The sequence below is a fragment of the Mytilus edulis genome, chromosome 10, assembly GCF_963676685.1.
Source record: "Mytilus edulis chromosome 10, xbMytEdul2.2, whole genome shotgun sequence".
In the NCBI taxonomy this organism is placed as follows: domain Eukaryota; kingdom Metazoa; phylum Mollusca; class Bivalvia; order Mytilida; family Mytilidae; genus Mytilus; species Mytilus edulis.
In genome coordinates this window covers 83,879,822-83,886,601 of record NC_092353.1, presented here as the reverse complement: position 1 = coordinate 83,886,601, position 6,780 = coordinate 83,879,822, and the positions used below count along the sequence as shown (strand labels likewise).

General features: G+C 31.7%; 1 long non-coding RNA gene across 1 annotated transcript; it reads left to right on the top strand.

The window, feature by feature from the left end:
* Positions 1-1,290: 1,290 nt before the first annotated feature.
* LOC139492039 (uncharacterized) lies at positions 1,291-3,292 on the top strand. The gene is made up of 3 exons (XR_011656700.1): positions 1,291-1,563; positions 2,226-2,343; positions 2,861-3,292. It is a non-coding gene; the product is annotated as an uncharacterized lncRNA (long non-coding RNA).
* The last annotated feature ends 3,488 nt before the right edge of the window (positions 3,293-6,780 follow it).

Genomic DNA, 6,780 nt, shown 5'->3' with positions numbered 1-6,780 from the left:
TCATAGTTGAGATTGAATTTCCTTTTGTTTATGTCCATATATTTGACGAGGTATGGCCATTTTTCCGTGGATTCTTTTCATTCGATAAGATAGGCAAACCATGTTTTAAATAGCCCGATTGATGCTAATTATAGTACATGAAAATATGTCACATTATCTATTTTCATACCTTGAACAGGTATTCCTAAAAAAACGAAGGCCAAGACTATTGATTTTTTTATATTGATTTTGTTTAATTGTTAATAACCTTCATGCGCGTAAGATACCGTACCATACCACGTAACTTGTCAAGAAGCCAAATAATATCGAACAAATTCAAATGAGATGTTGTTTTTTTTCTCATTCTGAATACATGTATATCTGTATTTGTCCTGGTCTTTTAAGGTTTTATCGTGTATAAGATAAGATAAGATAAGATAATATATATTTTAACCGGAGAACATCTTACATCAGTTGGTCATAGAACACCTTGTGTTACTAACACATGTTATATGGCCTTTTCTGGCATTTTAACAAATCGGCCCTTCGTTGTGATACAGATGCAACAGCTTCTTGATGTTTTACCTACAATCACGATTTGTAGTGACATTTTTTTTAATAAATTTGTTCTGTGGTGTTGTCTTATTTTCTGATGACTTAGGTATTAGTGCAGGGACAGTGGTAAATATTTCAGTACTAGTATCTACACAGTTAGTGAATTGGCGACAAAACTGGTTGCTGTTAACTGCATTTTTTACACACTATACCATGTTCAAAAAAGCTTCGAAAAATTGTTTGTGTTGTTTTGAAACTTGTATGCAATGGCCTTATTTTATATTATGTGTAAATTACACACGCAACATTTGGGCTTCATTGCTATATAATCAATTCTCGTGTTATTGGTTATGTACAGGCACTTTCTTCAGGTTGACTGCACTGCAAATATTGCAGACGCCTGACGCGTCTGGACGCGTTCCAATTTTAAACACAATATGTTCAGTTATTAACATTAGTGTTCCACATTGAACGCCAGCGTTAAAGAATATAACACATTGTGTTCAGTCTTTTAACGCACATATTCAAGACAAGTGTTCTAAATTGAACACTAAAAATGTTCTTATATTGTAATGGGGAATGAAAAAAAAATTCATCATTTCAGAGTCAAACAGACGATGAATAAGGGTGATTCGTACTATGATTTGACGATAAATGTATTTTAGCTGTATCGGCATATAAGCAAATTATAGTTTAGTAAAAAAAATGAAACATTTTACAAGAGCGTATTTATAAGCGTGCAAATGATTGATTTATAATATGAATCTTTTTCTAAACGACTTAAGTTCTTAAGGTATTTTTTTTAACAATGTAAATGCGTAAATGCTCATGAAAACGTTGCTCTTGTAAAAGCGTTCTGGTGTCGAACATGATGCGTTCAAATTTACCATTTTCCCTGAACGCCATGTGTTCCAAACATATCCGCGTACATAACAGCGCGTGACGTATTAATGTACCGGAAGTTTGGTTTTTGATCGTGATTGAAGAAGCTTCACTGAAGAAAATTAACAACAAAACTTGATATAATAGGTATGTTTATCTATATTTATCTACACATGACGAACATAAAAAATATTTTTTTTAGTCATGAAATCAACAAATGTCTACTTGGACAGGACACACTGAAGTATAAATGGAAGAACATTTTGTTCGAACATAAAACTGCCCCCTCCACTTCCACTTAACTGTGCTGTCATAATTCGATTAAAAAAGTAGCGGTTTTTTGAGAGATTACATTCAAATTATCATGTTTAAAAAAAAAAATTAAACTCTGTAAATTTATACGTAAATGTTAAATGATATCGTTGCTATTGTAAATGTGTTCTGGTCTCGAACATGATGCGTTCAAGCTAATCGTTTTCTCCGAACGCCATGTATTCCTAACACGACTCAAACATTGTGTATAGAAAGCATTAAGAAGATCAAACGATCATCTACACTTTTGAGGATGTACATTTTTTAATTAAATAAAAACCAATGCATAAGGATTTGTTCACAAATGCAAAAACTGTCATGACATTGCAATGTCAAGACAAAAGTTTGTGAAAAAAGGCATACTGCAACACTAATTTCAAATTTCTCATGTATATGTTATTTATAATAGCTTTGTAATTAGTAATTCATTTTAGCAAATGTCCACCCTTGTGCACTGCATTCATGTATTGTAATGTATTCCTATGTTACTTTTATAGGGTACAAACCCAACTATACTGTACTTAAGGGTAATTGTTCGTGCATACCTCGAGAATAAAGAGAAGATGTTGCAGTTCAAGAGATGACTACTTATCCTGCACCATAAAAGTACTATATGTAAGTTTAAGAATTTTGAATAGGAGTGCATGTCCATTGACTTCTTACAAGTGTTGTTATTGCAGATTTATCAATAAAATGTGCACCATTCACTTGTTTACATTAATCAGAAAGCTATTTGAGCTAAATTTGATGCAATTACATCATCCGTCAATTATCCGTATACAGATCATAAGTGAAAAAATTACTAAATATCTTTCAAAATAAAGGCAAATGGTAATTAGTTTCTTGAAATGTTAGCAGTTAGTTTAGTGACAAGTCTAAGTTGACGATAAAGTTTTGCCTAAAAAACATAATAGCACTTGCTGGACACTTTCTATCATTTTTTTAAAAAGATATAGAACACGAGAGCACATTTGACCACTCAATTACCACTCATTGGCAAATGCATCTTATCTTATAATGCTGACAAGTATAATGGAATTACAAAAACGAAATAAGATTTTCTAATATTTTTAAGGAATGTCGACATGATGAATAATTTGTTTACTCATACACTTCATATTTCACATTTTAGAACTTACGGTTGATGGATAACAAGGTTAAAGAATAATTATAACCCAAGGAGACGAATCCTCTAAAAATGGAAGCTCAAAATCAGTTGTAAACGACTCAAATCATGTTTAAAAGTGTCCAAGGAAGCAGTGTTACATGAACACCGACTCGACTACTAGCATCATATACACAGGGTATTTTATGTTTGATATTGACTATCTGAGTGCTATGCAGCCAGTGGATTATGGAACATTTTGGTGATAAAAGAGTCAGTGGCATCAGTATTTTGTAAAGAAATTCAGAACAGTTCTTGACTTAGGAAGTTGCAAACGATGAGTTAAACATAAGACACTTGACTTTGTTGTAACATAATAATTTTAAATATATGACGAACATTTTGTTTATGAGTAAATATTTGGACACATTTTGCAAATTACAAATGTTATATTTCTAACTTGTCTAACTTGTCATTTTAAAGTTGCTTCAATATTTCACATTTTATTGTACTTTTTTTTTTTAAATGTTGCCTTTTTTAATCAATTAAAGACGTTTTTAATCAATTAAAATATTTGTTTTACAAGACCACAATAATGTTTCAGAGAATATAACACTTTTTCTGGAACATGTAAAATTGTGTTCCAGTTATATACACTATGTGTTCTGGATATTAACACATATTTCTGGAACACAGTCCGAGCGTTCCAGAAGTGTTACAAGGCTTAGAACGCGTAACGGCATACAATTTTGCTCACAAGGACATGTTCCAGATTCAAACACTAGGCGTTCAAGAAGTACACGCTATCCGTTCAAGAATAACACATAGCGTTCGAAAGATGCACACATGATGTTAAAAACTGGAACACGAAAGTTAATATCTAGAACACTGTTACGCGTTCCAGATTCAAACACTAGGTGTTCAAGGAGTACACACTATCCGTTCAAAAATAACACACATAGCGTTCGAAAGATGCACACATAATGTTAAAAACTGGAACACCAATGTTAATATTGAGAACACCGTTACGCGTTCCAGAAGTGTTACAAAGGGCGTTCAAAAAGTGTTCAGATTCTTAACACTTTTATTTACAGTGTGCAGTTATTCCTTGCATATATGTTATAAATGTAAACACATGAATTTGAAGTAAGTCAAGAGTATGGACAGTCATAGGAATGCACACAAATAGCGATACAGTATCTTTTTCTTTAATAAAATGATTTATACGATATAGTCAAAATGAACCAGAATGACTCTATGAATTAAGCAAACATCCTTAAAAATATGATAGAAACATTAAAATTTCATATAACAACACAAAAAATACAAAAAGACTGAGCGAGATTCGAACCCTTGGCTAGCTTGAAAACAATCTCTCATTTGTAGTTCTATGCTCTTTTTTCTTTTTCTTTATTATAATCTCACTTTCACATATTACAATTACACATATATCAAACATTTATATCAATTATTGTCATTTTTCCCTGAAAAGAAAAACATACGAATCGCTCATTTACTCCAACTCATCAATATCAGTGAATCTTTCAAGCTCTACTGATTGAGCCACGGCGATGCTTGAAAATAATGTTCTTATTAAGGAGCTATATCGATACAATTTAGCGATGTTACAATTTTTTCATTAAAAAGTTTTTTTTTATATGAGCCAGTCAATGCGAAAAGGTACAAAAAGTCCTTTTGGTAAACTTTACAGGACACGTTATCAAAGTTTGTTATAGTATTTTTGAAAAACGATTTTATCCGAAAAAAAATTACATTAATGTAAACAAGGATTTGTATAGTACTATACAAATCCTTGATGTAAACATTCATAAGATTGTCAATTCTATCCCGAATTTGTCAACTAAAACCGAAAAAGACGTAGAAATATCTGAATTTTTGGTATTTGAGCAAGTGTAAAATCATTTGTTCCCCGGACTAATGCTATACCGACCAGAAACTATAAAAAATTATGACACTACAGAGACAAAAGTCAATAATTTCCGTCAGTTCTACAGGTTTAAAGAAAGAAAGACAACATTAAAACATGAGGGAAAATGCAAAAACTATGACATCTTGTGTTTTAGAAATGTAAGTTAAGTTAAGTTATTTAATATTATATAAATTAACCTTAGTTGCACGGGATCCGAACCGTTGCCCGGTTTGATTGCATTGATATCCGCATCGTAAGCGAGAGCCTTATCCCCACTTCTACCAGGTTTAACGTTATCAATTGGCAAATCAAGCCATTTAAACTGTACTTTGAAAATGATTGAAATATATGAAATAATTCACTAAAAATCTTGATAAAACAAGGGGGGGGGGGTCTCAACACTCGCAGGTGCGTGTAGCTCACAGCTTGATGATATGAGGGAAAGTAAATGTGTTTTATAAATCACAAGTCTACTACCAATAATTATGCACACTTTTTAGAATTTCGTAAATTTTTCGTTTTTGTACCTTTTCGCATGGACTGGCTCATATAATAAGGACACACTAAACCAATTTCATTTTAGAGGGAAGAGGTAGTACAAATCGCCACAATCACGAAAAACATGACTTTTTTTGTTTGAATTGTCCTTCTTGGGGGGATTCCCTGTTTTTCCCACCTAAAAACACCCTAAATTCCGCATATTAGACTTTCATCCTTTTGAGGGTTAAATTAAATACTTATCACACATATCATAATATATGTAAATCGAGATATTGATCAAAAGCATTTTTATTTTTTGTTTTTATAGTAAATTTTATTCAGTCGGCACTTTTTGAAATTGGCCCTTCTGTGAAAAAAACAGGACAAATTGGCCCTACCTCAAATTTGATTAAATTATTTTTGTTGTAGTTAATTTTGGATATTCTTTAAACAATTGTTACTCAAATAAACGCTTCAACTCATTAAACATTTATTAAGAAACTATCAAAAGCGGATAAAAGAAAACAGCAGAAATGATGACAGTGTTTTAACAATAAAATATCCTGTTGAAATGATTAAAAGGGAGAGAAAATAATCTTTTCTTGAAGGTGATACCATGATAATAATGAAAATTATATCTCTGTTTTAATTTAACTGCACTTTAAGAAATATGCTGCCGTTTTCCATTTCGGCTCTATACGTAGTAGGTCAACCAGACCGTTCATATAAATTATTCTGTATGATTGAGCTGCACGAATGATTTATTTTAAAAAGTACGACGTTCTTTCTTTATACAATACATTAAAAATAACGTCAAATTAACTTTACCAAAACTAACATCAACACCGTACGCGACGTTTTAGATAGCACTCCACAGTTAGAAAATAAAATTAAAAATGAGCCACAAAATGTTTTATCATCTCCTATTCCTGGATTTCTAATACATTAACCTAACTGTTTGTGTTGTACATGTGCATATGTATGTAATCAGTATATTCCATAGATTTGATTTTCAAAAGTTAAAAGAGTGAAAATTAATTCCTTTTATGTGTATCCATGGCAACATTCTGCATTTATTTACCATAAAATATTGCAAAAAGGGGGGTTGATATGTCACATATCCCCTAAAAATTTGGATCAAACTCGAATTTCAATGCCTTTGAGTGATACCTTTTTAGAAACTGTTTTCATAAATCTTCCTAATGATCAAATAAAAAATGGGTGTCTTTCGCCTCATTTTTTGGTAAAATCCAATCACAAAGTTCGTGCGATAAAAAGTTGGAAAAAAACGGTAAGCGGAAGAAGGGATCCCGTAGACCGCCCTACGTCACGATTCATGAATTATGCATATTCTATTTAAAGGCTATTTTTAAACGATTCGGAAAATACTAATGCTAAAAATAGAATTTTCTTAAACATGTAAAACTATCTTTAAAAAAACGATGCAAAATCATTAACTTTCATGGAGAGTGGTAAAGGTTTTTTTTCGTGGAACGTGATCGCATTTTTTTATTTCACGTTCAACGTGTTTTTACTT